This window comes from Crotalus tigris, unplaced genomic scaffold (assembly GCF_016545835.1).
Source record: "Crotalus tigris isolate CLP2741 ecotype Arizona unplaced genomic scaffold, ASM1654583v1 scf7180000017640.1540244, whole genome shotgun sequence".
NCBI classification, from domain to species: domain Eukaryota; kingdom Metazoa; phylum Chordata; class Lepidosauria; order Squamata; family Viperidae; genus Crotalus; species Crotalus tigris.
In genome coordinates, this window is record NW_024096533.1 from 679,260 (window position 1) to 701,294 (window position 22,035).

General features: G+C 40.9%; 1 long non-coding RNA gene across 1 annotated transcript in view; it reads left to right on the forward strand.

Annotated features, from left to right (window-relative positions):
* LOC120304591 overlaps positions 1-18,077 on the forward strand; it is an 84,501-nt gene extending 66,424 nt beyond the window's left edge. Inside the window, exon 3 of the long non-coding RNA XR_005555760.1 lies at positions 17,712-18,077. This is a non-coding gene — a long non-coding RNA (uncharacterized LOC120304591). The remainder of the gene's footprint in view (positions 1-17,711) is intronic.
* The last annotated feature ends 3,958 nt before the right edge of the window (positions 18,078-22,035 follow it).

Sequence of the window (22,035 nt, forward strand, 5' to 3'; positions counted from 1 at the left end):
ACTGCCTGAGCAGGGGATTGGACTAGAAGACCTCCAAGATCCCTTCCAACTCTATTATTATTGTTGTTGTTGTTTTGTTTTTTGCCACTTCTGTGCCGATGTGCTGCTGCTGTTCAGTGCTGCTGCCAAACTGCTGCAGTGAGATATTGTTGCATGATCCTCATTTTCAGCATTCCCTTCTCATGTCAATAGGGGACCCAGAACTGACAGTCCTTAGCATACTTTGCTAGTGGGAAGCTTGCAGTGAGAAGGAGAAATGGTGCATCCTTTGCCAGTCCCTCTGGTTTGCACCATACCAGCCAATTGTGCAATTGTTCTATGAAGTTGGAAGTCACTCCCACTGATTTTCTCCCCTTCCATAGCCATTCTGTTTCTCTGTTTAGGTAAGGAGCTACCTCTGAAACAATGACTCAGCAGGTCATGAGTTGTCTAGTTATCTTTAAAAAGACAAGAGGAAAAATATAAAACTAGAATTATGGTTTTTTTTCTTTAGGGTTGCTAGACAAAGAATTTGAAAAAAAAATCATACATAGTGACTATGCAGAAATTTAATAAGTGCAAACAGAAAGATATATTATCTTTCACAATGGAAAAAATGAATGGGAAAAAATGGATTTGGCTGAAATGGCATTGTTAACTTAAAAAAAAGAGAGAGAGAAAGAGATTTTATCCACTTTTGTTTCCTATTTGGAAATTGCTTCAGACTTCATGCTTGAAAAAGAAGAAAAAAAATGAAGCCTGTTTGAAGATTGGTTAATTGTGTAGTAATAGAAATGGCTTGTAGTAACTAAATGTAATGTAAAAAAATGATGCTGTAATTGTAGTTAATATGTTACTGTAAAGACTTGGAAATCAATGGGCTCTTTTTTTATTTTAGTCTTTATTTTCATTGTATTTTTATAAAAACCTAAAGGAAAAAAAAGAAACAAGTGAAAAAAATTATCTTCAGCTGGGGACAGTGAAAGAGAACATCTCTGAAAATCATGTACCTTTATTTCATCAATTAAAGTTGAGAATTCTATAAGCAACTCATACATTAAGACCCTAATTTACAATAATAAAGTGGACCTACATTTGCAGAGGACTGACAGAAACATACCAGTTGAACCAATTACCAAAAAGAAAGAAAGAAAGAAATTCAGTCCTCTTCTCCAGCTCAAATAGCTAATTAGAGCTGATGTTTGTTTTCTAACATGGCTTTTCTCAAACTGTCCAGGGAGCCAAACAAGAAAGAAGTAGCAAAGATTTGGAGGAGGTTGAGAGGGCAGCCCCTGTTGGATAGATGTTTTTGTATGTGTCTATTTTCAGGCCATTTATAAATCCTTTCCGTAGTTTTATAGCTTTTTTTAAACACAGCTTATAGTTTAAAGAAAAGTGTCGGGACTTGGGTAGCTTCCAAATTTCTTGCATAAATAGTCAGGGGAGAAGTGAGCTGAATTCATACGGGAAGATAGTTACTTGAAAACCTGGCCTCACCATTTTTATTTAATAGGATAAGGGATTATGGCATGTGTTTCCTAATAAAGCTGCTGAGATTCTTTCCTGGCAAGAGAGCTATCTGTTGTGGCAAATATATTGATAAGATGTAGATGTAGAGAACTAGGATGATGATGATCAAAATAGGCAAAGGGGCTTCAAATTGTTTTAAGTTCTGAGAAACAAGATAACATTTACAGTAGTAGCAGGCAGATGCTATCTTGATTTGCTGAAGTCTAAGAAAAGGGAGGAGGCATAGCACCATCAAACTTGCAATATTCTGTTTATTATAGCCAATCTCAATAAAAGTTTTCTCCTTCCTGTGGAGTTGATTTACTGGTCCGATTTAACATGCCATTAATAGAACCCTATTAGGAAAGAGTCCATGATCCCTTTTATAACTGTAAACAAATAGAAACATTTTTCCTCTTGAGAGACGACAGGTGATGTGAGCTATGGCAACTTAAAGTGTCAGTCATGGATATCCCTTTTACCAACAGCAAGACTTTTTGCTCTGTTATGTTCTATATCAAGTACTTTTAAATAATAATAATAATAATTAAAAAAAATAGGAAGACCAGAAAAATAATGACAATGAATCATGCCCTTCATCCACGCAGTGACATTGACAGACTTTATCTACCAAGGCAAATAGGTGGGTGTGGAATGCTACAAGTACATCAGATGGTTGAAGAAGAAAAAATGGCTTTGGAAGAATATCTGAAGAACAATGATGAAGATGCACTGAAATTAGTATATCAGGAAGGCTTACTGACTACTGGAGAGACCAAACTGGCCTACAATAAAGACCAAATGAAGAACAGAATAGAGGCATGGGAAGACAAAGCACTACATGGCCAATACATTAAAAAAATAGCTGGGAAAGCAGATAATAACAAGACCTGACAATGGCTAAGAGCAGGAAAATTGAAGAAAGAGACCGAGGGACTAATTCTGGCTGCACAAGACCAAGCCTTAAGAACAAATGCATATGAAGTCAAAATTGAGAAGTCAGCAACAGACAGTAAGTGCCGCCTATGCAAAAAAGCTGAAGAAACAGTGGACCACCTTGTAAGCTGTTGCAAGAAGATTGCACAGACTGACTACAAGCAGCGGCATGACAAAGTAGCAACAATGGTGCATTGGAAGATCTGCAAAAAATATCATTTGCCTGTAAGCAAAAACTGGTGGGATCATAAAATAGAGAAAGTCATAGAAAATGATAAAATTAAACTGCTCTGGGACTTCAGAATTCAAACAGACAAGCACCTGCGACATAACACCCCAGACTTAACAATTGTCGATAAGAAAGACAAAAAAGTCTGGATAGTGGACGTGGCAGTGCCTGGAGATAGCAGAATAGAAGAGAAAGAACTGGAGAAGATAACAAAATACAAAGACCTACAAATAGAAATAGAAAGACTGTGGCAAAAGCAAGCAAGGGTAGTACCAATAGTAATAGGCTCCTTGGGTGCAATCCCAAAACAACTGGAGCACCACTTGAACACCATTGGCATTGACAAATTCGCTATTAGTCAATTGCAAAAGGCGGCCTTACTAGGAACTGCTTCCATCCTGCGACGATATCTGTAATACCATCAAACATCCACATCTGCCTATCCCAGGTCCTGGGTAAGGACTCGATAGATAGACAAAATGCCAAATCCAGTCTGAACATCTGGCCGACTGTGCGATGATCCATAATAATAATAATAAAGTTGGAAGTGACCTTGGAGGTCATCAAGTCCAACCCCCTGCTCAGGCAGGTAACCCTACACCATTTCGGACAAATGGCTGTCCAGTCTCTTCTTAAAAACTTCCAGTGTTGGAGCATTCACCGCTTCTGGAGGCAGGTTGTTCCACTGGTTAATTGTTCTAACTGTCAGAAAGTTTCTCCTTAGTTCTAGATTGCTTCTCTCCTTGATTAGTTTCCATCAGTTGCTTCTTGTCCTGCCTTCAGGAGTTTTGGAAAATAGCTTGACTCCCTCTTCTTTGTGGCAGCCCCTGAGATATTGTAAAACTGCTATCATGTCCCCCCTCGTCTTTATCATTTATGGTATTGAAGTCACAGGGTTCTCCAGACAGACTGGAATTTCCAGCCAACATAAAGACCAAATTGTGATATTTTATGGGAGTTCAAGCTGAATCCATATGGAATGACATAAGTATGAAGAAGGCGGGTCTGGACCACTCACATTTCCTACAAAATTCTTTTTGATAGATACACTGTGTTTAGTTATATTGTGTTTACCTTTCAAATATTGTTTATATTTATACTGCATACCATTTTCAGATTTTAATGGGAATCAATATATAAATGTTTTAAGTAACTAGAGTAATTGGAATTTTTATTTTTAAACACATTTCTGCATGTGTTTTCCATCCATGTCATTTTCTTCAAGCCAGTCAAGCAAAATTATTTTTAAAAAAACAATTTAATGGTTTAAAAAGCAATTGGATTACATATTATGATGTATAGAAGCAACAGAAATGTGTTTAGAAAACAGAGATTGAAACTACCGTAGGTCTCTTAATAGGTGGCATTATAATATTGTAGTATACATATTTATATAGTATGTTCAGATATTAATAGGAAACAATATATAAATGTTTTCAGTAATTAGCATTGGAAAGCTTTTTATTTTAAATAAATATTTCTGCATGTATTTAGTATTTTCCATCCATGTACAGTATATGTAACTGCCACTTTTTTAAAACCAGTCAAGCAAAATTATTTTTTTAAAAAATCTAGTGCACTTGGATTAGATATTACAATTTACAATAGCAACAGCAATAGATTTAGGAAACTCTGAAACTAGTTCTCTTACTGGGTAGCATTATAATATAATATTAATAAATTTACAGTATTCAGTTTTTTCCACAAAGTTCAACAATTATTATAGCAAAATCTGAAGGGCTTTTTTCCCTCATGTTTTTGCTCTCAAGAGTCTTCGGATTCATTAGTTTACAGATATGTTAATAAAACTTATCCTGCAAGAATGGAAGCCAGGCCATGTAATTAAAATAAAACTTTTTTTTTAAATTCAAACATACGAATTTTGCTTCTAGATTTTGAATCACACTGTTGTTACTCATTGGACAGTAAGGCATTGTTTTTATAACCTTTTAAGTATACCAAACTGAAACCAGAAAATTATACTGCCAATATGATAATTGTGAAAATATTAATTTTGGAGGTGTCTTTTGTGTAGAGTGAAGTGAAACAAACTACCACTTAACAGCTCCCTCCCTCCCTCCCTCCCTCCCTCCCTTCCTTCCCCTTAAAGGGTATCCATAGGCAGGGATTGCCATAGGCAAGTTGACAATTGCAAATTCTTATTTTATATACATACTTGACTACAATTCCATTGTACTGGACATTAGGCCTGCTTCTTCTAAGAAAGGCTGCTTGTTGTATGTCTACCATCTTAAATGGTCTTTTTGTGACCTTAGTCTGTAACCTCCAACAACTGAAACAGGACGTTTTATCTTCTAATGACTTGGGGAGGGGAATGAGCATTACCCACGCAGTGCACCAAGGCATACAAACTTCCTTGTGGCCGTATTTAAAGAAACAGACACAAAGAAATAGTCATTGCAGTTATAATAGGGGAAATCTAGTATGCATTTCCAAGGAATCGCATTTTGGGGAGAATTACAGAATAATTACACATATGCTTAGATCATGAGCATTCAATGAAGCGAACACTATTTTGGGGATTTAAGATGTTAGTGTTGTGGTCGTCTCTAAGAAACCAGGATAATTCAGACATTCAAATGCAAAAATGCACCATTTGGAGAGTGTAATGCGGTCTGTTCTGGTCAGTGTTACAAATTCGGAAAGGATTCCCTAGCTGCAGACATTAGCTACTTAATACTTAAATCTGTTTCTAAATGTAAAGCACAGAACAAAAGTGCTTTGCATTAATGAAACGTATCCTAATACTGGTGTGGTGACACATTTCATTAATGTGTCGCTCTGGACACAAAATAAATATCTGTCATATAGCTTGATTTAATATATATATGATATGTGTGTGTGTGTGTGTGTGTGTGTGTGTGTGTGTGAGAGAGAGAGAGAGAGAGAGAGAGAGAGAGAGAGAGAGACTATGAACAGTAGATTAAAAACAAGTTGGGGAGAGGAAAACGAGGACATTAAACTTTTACAAAAAGAATGAACATTTGCAATGCCTTTAATATGGCTCTCATATCAAACCCTGGGAATTCAAATAGCAAAAAAATAAGATTAAGAGAAAAATCCAATGTTTCTAAATCATTACAATATGATTAGAACATTCCAGAATACCCCCTTTTACCCCGCCCTTTTCCTTCCAATAAATTTGGTGATAATTTCATATAACATGACCAGGGCTGTAACTATAAATCCCAAAAATGATTTTCTTCCCCAGAAAGATAAGTGTGCAGCTATTTGCAAATATATTTTCTTCCATAACAAGGCATGGATAATCTGAAGAATCATGAAACGTGGCATTCTGCGTACATTCATACTCTCAACCTGGAGAAATATATAGCCCAAGTTGGTCAATATCCTCCCATAATGCACAATGGAAAAAAACGGTAATTTTTAAAAAGCTCAACAATTATCAACAATTAAGTAAGATGTTATGTTTTACCTGGTCTGCAGTTGGCAAGACTTTAGAAATATTGGAACACACTGATTCATTAATATTAGTGCTTAAATTTGTCTTGAGCAGTGCTGACCTTTATTTTAGACAGTGTAGTTATAACTTTTTCAATGTAGGATGCAAATGCGTAAAGTGCTTTTAAGAAGAGCAAACTTGGGACACTACAATACAATTATGTTAATTTTGATATGAAATAAGGTGAAGGTGATGCAGATTATTAACATGGGAACAATCCAACGAATATTTTATGGGTATCTGCTCTTCCCTTCTTTAGGAGAATACCATTCCAAAGAAGAAATAGAATAGACCTCATGTGGCTTAGCCGATTTGGACAAATGAAGTAACACATCATATATGAATAAATGTGTGAAAGTAGAGACATAAGAACATTCTATCTAGAGTCTTAAAGTAATTGAATCATTGGTAGCCTCTGCAAACATCATGAGGGAGTAAATGACATTTGTTCTTATTCCATAACCTTCCTGTTGTGTAAACTAAGAGGATACCTTTCTACCTCCAAGTGAAATACGCATATTAAAAATAGTGTTCCCATTCTCTCAAAATCAGCCCCCCCCATTTGAGAACACATCAGCTAGGACAGCAAGCAAGCAAGCCAAGCCAAGTATTATCTGGATGTACTTTTTCATGTGGGAAAAAAAATCTGATTATTACTGCTTTGGGATTGTAAACTTTGAATCTTCTATAATCTTCCAGATTTTTTTTTCAAAACATTGTTTTTGAAAGATTCTACTTGATATCTATTATGAAAACATGACACACAATATGTGCTCTTTTATTTGCCCTGCAGATGGCTCCAAACGCAAAGAGAGTCAGCCAATAGCCCCCATATGATGATGTTTGGGATATATTACCTGAACCATTTAGAAATGAGAGCAGTTATAACGTTACTATCACAATTTTTGCAGATTTCTTAAGGTTGGAATCCTGAAATAACTTGCTAATAAATAAATGTTATCATACATAGCCATCTTTGCTTCTGAATACATGTGGATTGGATCAATTCATATGCTATAATTGTAGAGTTAATGTAATAAAAGTCACAAGACGTAAGTAGTGTTGCAACACAGTGTCTAGGTAGAAAATTTAGCTACTGTTGAATTTCTGCCACAGAGAGATTTTGAGGGATTCACTCAATAGAATATGGAGTAAAAGTAGAGTCTTGCTTGCAACACTGTACAAAAAACAATGATGCATGAATAGATTGTTAGAATACCAAGCCATAATACAGCTTCAATCATTTGTTTTGTTTACTTGAGAACCATGGCTGGGCTAAAAATCAGGACTCAGTTTTCTATAGTGCGTCAGAATGCTCAACATAGTGTAGCTGCATGGTATCATGAGAAATTAAAATTGTGGACAACTTCATAGACACAAGCAGATAAGTCTTCAATTGAGGCACGTCAGTTATGAAGCACCGTCTCTAAATTATAATCACTCTTACTTTCCTTTCCCCCCTGCACATAATGAATAACAATGCACTATTATAATCTGTATCATTTGTACATAAATAATAGGCAGTGGCAAAAATATTGTTATCAAGAAAGCAACATGGAAATATTGTATGGATTTATGTAGCAACCCAGAATTGGGCTTTACTTAATACAGTGGTTCTCAACCTGTGGGTCGGGACCCCATTTGGGGTCAAACGACCATTTCACGGGGGTCGCCAAACAAGGCTGTCCGCCATTTTCCCCCCCTTTTCTTTGGCCAAGCCCCTGGCACCTGGTGATGTATAAGTGGTTGGGGGTCACCACAACATGGGGAACTGTATTATGGGGTCGCGGCATTAGAAAGGTTGAGAACCACTGACTTAATATGTGTCCTTTACATAGAAGAAGATTCTTGGAACACAGTTTTGAATTAAATATTTTTCCTAGTTGTAACTCAAAACAAAAAAGGGAAATGGATTAAAAGAAATTAAAGTGCAATTGCAAGCTCTTTACATGTTAAATATATTGTATATTGAAACCTACTTGGGCTGCTGAAAAGAAGGCTTGCACAGCCTAGTATGGATGGATGTTGTAGATCAGTGATGGCGAACCTTTTAGAGCCCAAGTGCCCCAAAACCGCACCGCCCTTAGCATGCCCCCTGGCTCTGCTCTGCCCCCCGCCCTACCCCCTGCCCTCAGGGCCACCCACCACCTCCACGGCCCACTGCAGATCACCCAGGCAGCCCAGCAGCACCATGACAGCCATGCCCTCCGCCCACGCCTCGCAGTATCATCTGCACGTGACAGGGCGTGAGGGAGGAGTCTTGCCTGGCTGCTTCACACAGGCCACACCTAGGGGCAACTCTCCTCCAGTGGGGCTGCTGGTGAGGACGAGGCCGTGGGAGGAGGCAGGGATGGGGCAACAGCGCACGTGCCCACAGAGAGGGCTCTGAGTGCCGCCTCTGGCATGCATGCCATAGGTTCGCCACTACTGTTGTAGATGGATTCTTCTGCCTTTTTCTCTATAATGTAAGGGCTTCAGTAATTCCTTGGTTTATTTCCATCAAGCATCTGCCCAAAGGAGCATTGGTCCTCAAGCCATGTCATAGTCATAATAAACTCACACAAGTTCTCTTATACTGATTGTTCCTCACACTTGTCTGGGGACCAATCTTCAGCCTGGGACTCAGTCTAGTTCTGAAAATCAGCATATCCTAATGTTTTCTCTGACTTTTCCCAAAGATTTGGCTTCCACCTGTACAGAAGGAAATGTTATTTTCTAGGCCAGTCAACCTCTAAAAATTTCTCTCTTATATGAAATTTATATTTTTATTTTTTTATAGAATAGAATAGAATAGAATAGAATAGAATAGAATAGAATAGAATAGAATAGAATAGAATAGAATAGAATAGAATAGAAACTGGAAAGGACCTTGGAGGTCTTCCAGTCCAACCCCCTGCTCAATTAGGAGAACCTGTACCATTTCAGACAAGTGACTGTCTAATCTCTTCTTAAAAGCCTCCAGTGATGGAGCACCCACGATTTCTGAAGGCAAGCTGTTCCACTGGTTAATTGTCCTCATTGTTAGGAAGTTTCTTTTTAATTCCAGGTTGCTTCTCTCTTGGTCAGTTTTCAACCATTGTTTAATTTAAAAAAAAGTTTATTTTTATTGTTAAAAACATCCCTAAGACATACTGAGAAAACTACATTATTTGAGGGACTGCCTCTCCTCAGTTGTATCAACCTATTCCAGTGATGGTGAACCTTTTAGACACTGAGTGTCCCAAAACCGCCTTTCCCAATGTTCCACCCCTGCCCTACCCACTCCACCCCCGCCCCTGCCTGCCCCACTTGCTCCACTCCCACCCCGTCCCACCCTGCCTGCCCACAGGGCCACCTATCACCTCCATAGCCTACTGCAGATCGCCCAGGTGGCTCTGCAGTGCCATAGCAGCCACACCCTCCACCCATGCCCTGCAGCAGCATCTGCACATGATGGGACACAAGGGTAGAGTCTTGCCCCTGCTGCCTGGCTACCATATCTTTGGCTGCGCTAGTCTGCGCGGGCTGCGCCTGGGAGCAACTCTCCTCCAGGGGGGCTGCTGGTGAGGAGGGGACCACAGGGGGAGGCAGGGTGGGACAACGGTGTGCATGCCCACAGAGAGGGCTCTGAGTGCCGCCTCTGGCACGCGTGCCATAGGTTCGCCACCACTGACCTATTCCATTAGATCCAGCAGGAGAGGCATATTATGGGTCCTGCCGGTTAAAGAGTGTGATTTGATGAGGCCCAGGAAGAGAGCATTTTATGTTTTATGTCACAGTACCCTCCCCTTGAAATATCATCTCCCCAGAGATTAGATAGGTCCTGATCCTGTTTGCCTTCCAGAAAACTCTGAAGATGTGATTTTGCCACTGTGCTTGGGGATTTGATCTATAGCATGAAGCATTCTAGTTGGTTGTTCTGTTTGTGATATGTGGATTGTACTGATTGTGATATAAACATTGGTGATTATCTTTCTATAGTTTTACATTTTTTAAAGTATGCTTTTATGTTTATTTGTATTTTGTTTATTATATTTTGCTGTGGTTTTTAATTTAATTTTTAATCTTGTGGCTTTAATAATTGCAGGCTTTAATAATTTAGGAGAATAGGTTCCCAGTTATTCATGTGTGTTGACACTGATATTGATATTCATATTAATATTCAAGTCAATATGAAGTGAAGGGGGGAGGCTTTGCCTAAGGATACCTATTGGTAAGGTTGGTACCAGTGGGAATTCAAGCTCCAGTCTTCTGCATCAAAGATGACACTCTGACAACTCTGCTATCCAAACACTTGCACTTATTAACAGCAACTTACTCATGTACTTATTCACAATGGTGCATGGATAATTAGAAGTACAAATGAACCAGCTGTTAGCAGCATTCTTGCATCTGGACTGGCTAGGAGAGTGCGGATCATGAAAGACCTCCACAAGGGAACAGCACTGTCCCACTCCTGGCCAATAATCTGAGTCCCCACAGTGTGGAAAGTCCTAGCAGGCATCATAACTGCCAAGCTACAGGACTACATGAGCTAGTACATGACCACAACTCAGAAGGGCATTGGGAACAACACCAGAGGCTCAAAACACCAGTTACTGATAGACAGAGCAGTTGTCCAAGACTCAAGGTGGAACAGTCTGAGCGCAGCCTGGATAACCTATAGGAAAGTCTGTGGCTCAGTATACATGGATCTGTAAATGCCTGGCATTGTACAAGGTCAACCAGACACTAAGTTTCTTCCTCAAGAAATCAATGGGACTACGGAAGATAATACTGAAAGTCAATTCAAGACAGCTCATATAAGTGTTCATCAAATGTGGCATACAGTATACCAATGTGATATACTGTCCCTGCTATTCTGAATAGGCTTGATACCCTTCAGCTAGATAATCACAAGGACTGGATATGGTTACAAGTGGAATTACCGTCTGCCACCTTCTCTACATGGATAACATCAAACTGTATGCTAAGAATGAACAAGGTATCAGCTCGCTGATCCACTTAATACAGATCTACAATGATGACATTGGGATGTCATTTGGACTGGAGAACGGTAGCTAGATGGTAATAAAGAGAGGGAAAGCACTTAAAACTGATGGGTGGAATACCAGCGGGCCACATAGCAGACATACAGACCAGCTACAAGTACCTCCCACAGTCAGATGAGAATCATGAGGAGGAGAGAAGGAAGTCAGTAACATCCAAGCACCTTACCAAAGCATAAGATAAGTTCTGAAGAGCCAGCTCAGTGGGAAGAACAAGATCCATACCATTGACATGTGTTCCCTGCCAGTCCTAAGATACCCTGCCAGTAAAGTCAGCTGGACAAAACAGGACATAGAAGCTGCCACTGTGAAGGCCCTGAAGTGCCTCACAATGTTTAGAGGTTTCCAACCCAAGTCCAATATCCGGACACAGTACACCAGCCAGAGAGAGGATGGTGGGGTTAGTGTCAAAGCCACTCTTGAATCCAAGAGTACATCACTAAAATGTCACCCAAAGATGAGCTGCTGAGAGAATGTCTGAGGCAGTAGACATGGGAGAATGATCAAGCAGAGCAAATGCCATGGCAAGATAATAACTGTGTGGCATGTATCATTGACAGTTAGCTGAGGTGGCAGACATTGGGAAAGCCTACCGGTGGCTAGAAAGTCTTGGACAGCACTGAGGCAAGATTCTACCCACTAGACAGGACTCAAGATGCAGACTGTTCAGATAAGCCTCAAAGACAGTCCAACACATAGTGGCCTGCAGGCAGGAAGAGCACACACTGAATGGAACTACCAAGTAGTTGGCATTGTGTACAGGAACATAACTACACTGTAAATGGGAGATTCCACAGAAAGTCCCAGAGAGAAAAATAAATATCTTTCCTACTGCTTGGAAACTTAGCAAGAAAAAGTGCTTGTAGGTTATCATTCTCTGGGGTCAAAGCATCAACAGTGTAATTGTTAGTGATTTTAAGGGCATTATCGGAGCTATCTTCGCTGGAGACCTCTTTTATTGCATTCAAAAGTTCTTTGTGCAATTCCCATCTTGTCAGAGTTGTTTTGGCCCTTCAGTTCCCAGACCTCTTTAAAGGGAGACAAAATTGGCTTCACTTAATAGGTGGTGTTAAAAGACATTCCCAGTGAACCTGGAGGAAAAGGGGAATAGGAAAATCCAACTTATGCCCTCTCTGACAGAAATCATTCCAGTTTGACCACCTGATGAGCTCCTGGGGTTAATTAGAAAATCCCCATCAAGACCTCAGAGGCCAATATCAGCTGTCAAAATCCCACATTCCCCCTCTTTCAAGTGCAAAATAACCTGTGTCTGAAGATATGCCAGAGTATAAAAGGGCACACTACCACCACTGTGGCTCTGATTTAGCTCTATTCATAGCCTCACTACTATGAATACAGCAAAAACTCAAACGAAAGTTTTAATCTCCCCACTGCATTCATCCCAAAGAGAAAAGGGTTTCCCTTTTAATAATTTCTCCCCTTAAATCTTTTGTGTTAGTCTGCTTTGGTGTGTGGGGGGAGATGAGGTTTTACTCTGACCCAACTAGAGGGGGAGGATTTTTTGTTTTCTTTCCTTTTTCTTTCCTTTTTTTTTTTTTTGTATTTGTGAAGGGAGCATAGAAATCACTGCACCTAAAATTTTTATGCTTGAATCGGAGGAAAGATTTCACCAGGCTAAAAGTAACTAATGCAAAGGGGCTTAAATGCAAACCGCACAAGCTTCAAATTTAAAAGAAAAAGAAATGTGATTAATTTACCCATTTCTGCTTGTCTCCCTTATACGACCTGCATTATGTAATTTGGCAAAATGTTAGGTGACATGAGACATACAGTGCTAACATTTATATTTATACAACATTTATAAATATACAACTTTCTGAAAAGAGACAAAGCTTACATCTTATTCTGCAGATGTCACTCTATATAATATATACAGGTTAATTCCCAAAAAGTTAAGTTTACTCTAATACAAACCAAAAACAAACAACCCCCCCCCAAGCTATTCACACTACAAACTTTTGACACTGTCATTACTGACCTTGGCATTCCTATGACAAAAGATAATCTCCAGGCACAGAAAATTGAATCATTATGTTCAAGAGATAAGTTATAAGCATTAATCAAAATACCTAACTTCATTTAATAGCCAGTCGTCAACCTTTTCTATTTACTTGTTACTGCATTTAAAATAATGAAAAGGAACAAAACATCAAGTTACATACATTGTTAAAAATACATAACAAGTGCCTAAAAAGCAAAAAATAATACAACAGAAAAACCAAACAATATAAAATATAATATGTTGTTGCAACAATAAACAGTTACAATGAGAGAGAGAATTATCTAATAATAACATTATGCAAATATAGCCAATCCTAAATCTTAATGATTGCAGCAATTACTTCTGTTTGAAACCTGAATCTGACAAAATTAGATCCAGATTTAATTTCCAGTGAAACCAATGGCACTTATAAAATTAATTTTTATATCTATTTCAATCAGACTTATATGATCGTATCTTTTCTTTGGATCTAGTCTAGAATAACAAATGAAGTGGAATATCTTTAGTAGTTCGAGATCCACGTACATGTTTATTCATTAGATTCTCATCTATGTATAGGACAAATACATTGTTTTTCTTTACTTTCATACAAGCTTTTTGTAAAATACATACCGTGTATGAAGCTATAATCTTTCCTATAGCAATTTAGCAGATCTTAATCTGGATAATTTGACTAGTGACAAAGCCTATTCAAGAAGTATATAGGGTAGGACCTTGTTTTATGATGGTTTGTTTGATGTGAAACACTTTCCCCAAGCATGCCTGGAACTAATTTTATCATTGGATAAGATTACTATGCTTTAATATACATTTATGAGTACCTAGAGCTTCCTTTAACAAATGTGATATATTCCGTAGCACTGTTTGCTCAACTGATAATAATTCCTCGGTAGTTATGTTGATACTGTTTGTTAGTTATTCTGCTGCTTGTGATCTGCTCCACAACATTTTTCTGAATGATGGAATAGAAACAGAGCTAATTAAAGAAAGATGGCAATGTACCTCAGAAGTGTTACACGAAGCACAATGTGTTTGCAGCAATATGGCCTATTGTAAAAGGAGTACACTCTCCTATACAATGAAGACCCCCCCCTTTTTTTTTTTTTTAGTTTACTGTGACAGAAAGGGAGACTGTCTAACAAATCCTATAGCAATATTCACTACTTCAAGAGGCATCTGTAAAGATGTTAATGGTGGATAATATCCATGCAGGCAAGCAGCATGCATGGGGGATTTTTGTATTTAAAATGCATCTTTCAAAGCTCCCTTTGGTCTTTTTGAGGGCTATTTCACTCTAAAATGCCCACCGATTGACTCACAAAACCCAAGGCAGATGCTCTTCCAATTTCACTGAGAATAGCCCTGTGCTTTCTAAGGGCTTCCCAAACCCCATGAAAGTACCATCCGAAGTCACCTTTTGTACCCCTTCCCTCTTCCTGATATGAAGGAGGCATGATTTTATGAGTGAGTGAGAACGTTCTCCTCCCTCAGCAGCCTCAGCTCCCTTCAAGTGATTATTGTTTTGTTTCTTTTCCTCTGAGCAGTAACACCTACATTGTACGGGTATAGACAGGAAAGCATTCAAACCCTCAGAAAAACCATTCACTTAAAGGGCAGCTGGACAGACTAAAGTGTTCAGCTTGCCCTCTTCACTCTTGGATGAGTTTTGTGCAAAGCCCAGGCTTGGAGTCTTTTCCTTCATAGTATAAAGCAATTAATGAGAGAATTATTGTTTTTCTTTTTAAAAAAGGGGGGGAGGGGAGAAGAAAAATGTGACCATGTTTGGTCTACTTTTCTGATTTGCCTATTTCAAGTTGTAATTAAACGAACCGCTGAAACTCTCTACCTTAATGGAAAAGAGACTGGTCTTTTATTTTCTGTCTCCCTCCTGCCCCCTTTTTAGCAGGCAATGAAAAACTAATGCTGGTTCCATAATTAATAGCCATGTGTGGCTTTTCTTTCATATTAAAGGACTAATAAGGATTTGAATATAGAGCCTACTGTTAAAACTAGCAGCAGTTGGAATTAATACTTCCCAAAAGATTCTTAGTTAAACAGGATATGGGTGGGCATTAATTGTGCATAACGCCCCCTAATTCTGACAGGCCAGCGACTTTGTGTGTTTCTAAAGACATTTGTTAGAAGAAGCAGAGTTCAAAAATCCTAAAGGAATGCTAAGGAGCTCTACATTTTCACTGAGATTTGTGTTTACTAAAATAAAATTCCTAGAATTACTGTAATTATTCACTTCTCAAAAAGTCTATTTGGGAAATTATTTATATATACTTCTTTCCACAAAGATATGTATTTTATAAGGCAGCTTGAACATGGTTTCTATGTTAGATACGCTTTATTATGGCAATCTTCTTATACCAGCCTCCTGAGCTGTGAAGATGCCATTCACTCATAGTTTTATGGAGTCTTCATATTTCCACAGTATTCTGTCTACAATAAATCAACTATATCAGATGTTCCATATGTCTGAAAAATCCATTGCGACTTGGTTTTCAAATATATGCATAAAGTAGATTTGTGGAGGCAAATAATATGCTTATATTTTAACCTCCTCAAAAAAATGATGAGAAGACCATAACTGAATGTCAGTTGGCACACTTCTGAGGAAAATCGGTCTCTAGAATTTCCAGATACTTCTGGAAAATAGAACTGTCTGAGACCTGAAGAACTACTTTTAGTCAGTACAGGTTAAAGCAGGGAAAAGTTTCTCCAACTGTCTGAATACAGCTTGCAAAGATTCTGATTGAACCCACTATTAGAGATCAGTTTTGTCTGCTCTCTTATTTGCTTGTTTGCTTGATTGGCATTACCCAACTCCAATCAAAATTGGGTGGCTCTCACCCAGCATAAAAACAAACTATATGCAATCTTATAAAATAAAAATTGAGTAAGGAGTCCAACTACCCTAGTCTTTCCCACCCCATGAGGTACCCCATGCTCTACTTAATGCCCAAGTGCAATGGGGAGGGGTTGTGATTGTTAAGTGCACAGTGACTTATGACCATAATCCTAGGGTCAGTTGTGATCATAAGTTGTGGACTACCTGTATGTGTTGGATATAGTTGTTCAATCAACTACTGATCCATCTGGCAATAGAATCCTCTGTTGCAGATTGTTCCATTTTATCAAGAATGAGCTTAAGGACAACTTTATCAAATCCCTTACTGAAGTCTAAGTATACTATATCCACATCATTCTCTTTGTCTTTCTGTGATCCCTTCTGGTTTAGACCTTTTCTATCCTGCCCTGCTTAAACCCAGTCCACATCTTCTTGGTTCTTCATGCTGTGATCCAGGTGCAACTAATTCAGAGAGTGATTCCTTTCAATCTCCACACTGGCAAAGCATTGCAAACCGATACTGCTATCAGGATTCCTTTGCATCCTAAAGCTGCCTCTCTCCCCTTACTAGCTGTAGCAATGAAATAAAGTTGGATAAGGAAACTTCCTACTTTTCACCTGATAATCCTGACTTATTCATGAAAAATCTTGTTGGTCTCTCTTAGCCAAAAGCTTTGTCTCTTTAGGCTACCCCTTTCTAAGGTAAACTTTCCTTTGGTTCCCCATGATACAAGGGTAAAAATCTTCTGAGCCTCTTCTTTCTTCCTATCATCCCTGAACCACTGCAGGCATTTTGAACCACTCATATATCACCTATGTTTTTTTAGCAGTTTACTAATTTGCATCACAGAAGATTGTATCGTCAGAACGACATCCCTAAGAGATGGGTTCTTGGTTTTTTTTCCCCTCTAGGTTAAGAGCTTTTAAAATGTTTAAGTTGGTGTAAATTTAATAATACTTGAGACTACCAGCTACTATTCTTTTTAAATCTCTCAATGAATCTCACAATAAATCTTTCAATTAATCTAATACTAGCTGCCACTGCAAGGATGATTCGCGTAGTACAAGACTGCAGAGAGAATTTTCCTGCATTATTCAGAAATTTAAAGGAACCTGCTATTCACTATTCAGTGGATAAGAAGCAATAAGGCAATCTGATTCAGGATAAGGGATGTCCTATAGAAGAATTGTTTTTGTCATTTGGATAATGTGTTCCTTTTGTGATAAATGTTTTCCTTATCTAAGTAGTAGCAGATGATTAGGTATTGGCCATCTATTTAAAAGAAGAACATTTTGAAAAGGTATCATATGTATATACCCATATAAACAGTTACACTACTCAAAATTAGATTGGAATTTAATTATATTGCATAATTCTGAGATAATACATTTTCATGCCTTGTAAATCATATTGAATTGCACTACTGTTATTATCATTTATTTCCTTCTTCTTTCATGCATTTCCAACCCATATAACATAGCTGCAAAGTAGTCTGGAAGACAATGCTAATGTTACCCTCCTTGTTTTGTTACTTTAAAATGCAATCAGCCATGATAGTCATAGCTCAAATATGATTTCCATGTTTCCCTATTTTTGTTTATAGCCACTTGCTATTCTCCAAAGGATTCTATCAGTTGAAAACTACCGTCCTTTTTCTTTTGTCTCACAGAGCCTTCATGCGTAGTAAAAATGGGTTATTCCAGGGGTCTTCAAACTTGGCCCTTGTATGACTTGTGGACTTCAACTCCCAGAATTCCTCAGCCAGCGTGCGTGGGTTATTCTAAGTCAGAGGCTGATTCACAGAAGTACTCTGGTTACCAGATGTCAAGCAAAAGGAGACCATGTCCGCCTTTTTGTCCTCAGATCCTCTGTCTGACAGGCATAGCCTTAAAATCATATATTGTCTGGCTTCCTGAGTGTATTTTGGGGTGACTGTTTCAAAATAACATTCATTTAAATTTTTATGCATTATGACTTTATAATTGTTTGTTCTCCAGCACTGGAGATGGATAATCCACGCAGTGAGTTGAGACTGTATTCCTGGCCAATCAGATCAGTCAGCCAAAGTTGCCACGCCCCGTCTTGGACCATGATCCCCCAGTCTTGACTGATCTCGCCATGAAGACACATCTAGAACTTTTGGCTCCTGGGCAGGTATAGTTCCTTTCCATTAGGGGGGGATTTTTTTCTAGTAGCTGAAATTGCTTAGTTTAAAAGTTAATTAGAGATAATTTAATTCAATTTAATTGACCACTCAAAAATTTCCTTGCTAAATTGTAAAACTCAGGAAGTCAGATTCCTACAGGGGAAACCTCCCCCACTTAAAAGGGGGAAATCCCTAACTCCCCTCCCTAAACAACCCCAGCCACCTTCCAACAGCCGGCAGCCGCCTTAAACAAACGGGGGGAGGCTCGGGCAACCCCTCGCGTTTAAAACAAACAAACAAACAAAAAAAAAGACAGAAAGGCAAGCAGTTAGCGAGGGAAGCGGAGGACAAAGGGGACGCATGCTGGGAGGGAGATTGATTAAGGGAAACAGCTGGCGTGCGAAGGAGCAGTCTTTTCACTCCAGGCTGCTCAGGATTTTTTAAACGAGGCGCCATTGTCTGCACAGCTGGAAGCACGCGCAGCTCTTTGTTACAACCGCACGTGGCATAGGCAGCCTTGTTAACACATGCGCAGTAGTTTCCTGGCAGCGGCGGCCATATTTTTTGTCCAAACAGGGGAGTTAAAGTTCCTTAAGGAAGCTAGGTTCAGCCGCTGGAGTGAATAATAGGCAAGCAGTACTGGGGTACTAAAGCATCTATTAGTCATTCAGAGACATTCAAATCAGACACATAGCTACTGATGCCAGGACTTGGTGTCTTCTACCTAAAGTAAATAAGAACCTTTCATAACTAACTGTGTTTAGTTGCCTTTGGCTCCTTCCAGACTTCGGGTCCCCCATTAGTGGCCCGTACGCCTCTGGATTTAGTGGTGGGTTCCAGGCATCCCCAGTCGCGTGCCTGTCCTTACCCACCATAGTCAAGCCGGGTTCCAGGCATTCCCATTAGCGTGCCTGTTCTTATCCGTGCACAGTGACTAACTCTGACAATTTGGCAGAGTCTGCTCCTGAGTTCCAGACGCCCCCAGTAGTGCGCCTGTCCTTACTCAAAGTTGGAGCTCTCCTACTACCTGGGTCCCCCCTATCGCGGCCCAGCGTTAGTGGAGAATGGAGGAAGCAATCATTCCCTCCACTGGAGCCCCGCCTTCATCCTCTGGAGCACCTGCTTCAGAGGATTCGGAATCCTCTGCAGCCCCTAGAAAGGCTGCAAGGAAGTCATCAAAGAAGGCTGACAAACAGGCAATCAGAAGACACCAAGCCCTAGAAAAAGAGTTCGACAGAGCCCAGAAAAGGGCCAGAATTGAAAATAGGCAGAATGGGGGAATAGGTTCTGATCTACCGCTGGGTCTCCCTTCATCCCCACGGGCCATTTGGTCATTAGGGAGCTCATCACAGTCCCAAACAGAGGGTGGGATAGGCGAATTCTCATCGCTCTCCCGATCCCCCTCCCCACGGAGGTTACAGGAAACCCCGAGGACCATGCTAACCACAGCACCTGCAGGGTCCCAGGCAATGGTCACTCCTCCTGCATTGACGGGGGATCTGCTAGCTACCCTAATAGCACAGGCAGTGGACCGTGCATTTGAGGCCAGGGCTCAAACTTCAAAAGCCAAGTCTCTAGGACTTAGAACGAGGCATCGGGAGGAAACGGAGGACCATCAGGACCTCTCCTCCGTCTCAGACTCGTCGGTCTCTGAGGAAGCTTACCTGGACCAGCCAGGTACGTCACAAGGGATTCAAATGTCTGAGGAGGAGGAGGACACCTCACCTCAAGGGCCGTCCTTCAGCGGCCTGTTTAACCCTTCTCTTTTTGTTACTATTCTGCGCAAGGCTGAGGCCACAGCCCATCTGGGGCATGGGACACCAGCGGAGCCTGTCACAGTTGACACGGAGGCTGAGCCGACGTTCGCCGAAAAGGTAACCACTCAACACCGCATACCATGCCCGACCATGTTCCTAAACACAATAAGGAAACAGTGGGCAGCGCCAACCTCCCTACCGCTTCCTAGCAATGCGGAGAGGAAGCTATTTAACGTAGCAAAGGGGCTAGAGGGAACATTGGAGGTGCCGGTGGTGGACGAACCCATAGGTCCCCTGATATCGGACACGGCCATATCAGGAGATTTTGCTGAGGCTCTTAAAGCCGAGGACCGAAAGAGTGAGTCCAACTACAGGAGAACGCACCAGGCAATAGCTTGGGCTACCAGGGCGTCTACCTCCGCGTCCTTTTTCACCAGAGCCACACTTTGTTGGCTCCGTGAGCTACAGGGCCGGGTTCCCATGGAAGATATACGCACTCATCAGGAACTCAGCAAAATGGTAGCGGCCACGGAATATGCGTCGGACGCAACACTTTTAGCGACCAAGTTTTCAGCCAAGGCAATGGCGGCAAACAACACGAGCAGGCGCATCCTCTGGCTAAAGAACTGGCAGGCGGATACCAAATCCAAGTGGAAATTGGCTTCGGCTCCGTACCAAGGGGCAAAGCTGTTTGGTGAGGCACTAACGCCATACCTGACAGAGAACAAGGACAAGCGCAAGGTCCTTAAACACATGCTTAAAAGGCAGGACAAGAGACCCGGCTCCTGGGGAAGGAAACAATCCTTTCGTACGGAAGCCAGGGTCAACTACTTTCAAAATTCCCAACCCTTCCAAGCTAGACAGGATAGGGAAAGACAGGGGGACAGACAGAACACAAGACATAGGCAAACACAGGGAAGACGGCCCTTTCGGGGGAACAACCGCCCCTTCCGCCGTACCAGATGACTCCCGCCCAGACCTTCCCATAGGGGGCAGACTAGCAGGGTTTGCTCCCCAGTGGGAAGAGACCACCACGGACGTATGGGTCAGGAACACCATACGTCATGGTCTATATCTAGAATTTCTCTCAAAGCCCCCGAACCGCTTCCGCCCGTGCCCCTGTCCCACAAACCCAACAAAGAGAAGGCTCATGAACGAGGCCGTTCAGCACCTTCTAAACATACGGGCCGTAGAGCCGGTGCCTATGAACCAGAGAGACCAGGGGTTTTATTCTATCCTCTTCGTGGTCCCAAAACCCTCGGGGGGTTGGAGAGCCGTTTTGGATTTGAAAAGGCTAAATTTCTACATAAAATACCGCAAATTCAAAATGCAGACACTACGCTCCATCCTTGGAAGCGTAAGGAAAGGGGATTTTCTGGCATCGATCGACCTCACGGAGGCATACTTGCACATCCCTATCTCTCTGGCTCACCGCCGCTTTCTACGGTTTGCCTACAGGGGGCACCATTTTCAATACAGGGCACTTCCATTCGGCCTGTCATCAGCGCCCAGGGTGTTCACCAAGATTCTGGCGGTTCTGGCAGCACAACTAAGAAACGTACCAGTCAGAGTCCAGTGCTACCTGGACGATATTCTAATCCAGTCATCGTCCGCCCAGCAGTCTCGGGCGGACCTAAAGTTAGTGATAAAAATGCTGCAGGACCACGGCTTCTCGGTGAACTTTCCAAAGAGCCATCTAACCCCAACTACGAGAATACTCCACCTGGGAGCGGTCATAGACACAAAGGAATGCAAGGTGTACCTATCACAGGAACGCCTCAGCAGCATAAAGAAAGCCGTAAAACAGGTAAGCCGCGGTCAGTCAGTGACGCTGGTCTGCCTCTCCCAGCTGCTAGGGAAGATGATATCGACCATAGCAATAGTTCCTTGGGCAAGGCTGCACTCAAGAGAACTGCAATGGTTCATGCTCCCGTTTCAGAGACAACAAATCAGTGCATCCCGGAAGAGGGTAGGCATACCTCTGAGAGTACGACACTCCCTCAGGTGGTGGCTATCTCCAGCTCTCCTCAGGGGGTCCCCCTTCAGGGAACCAGACAGAGTAGTAGTCACAACAGATGCGAGCTTATTCG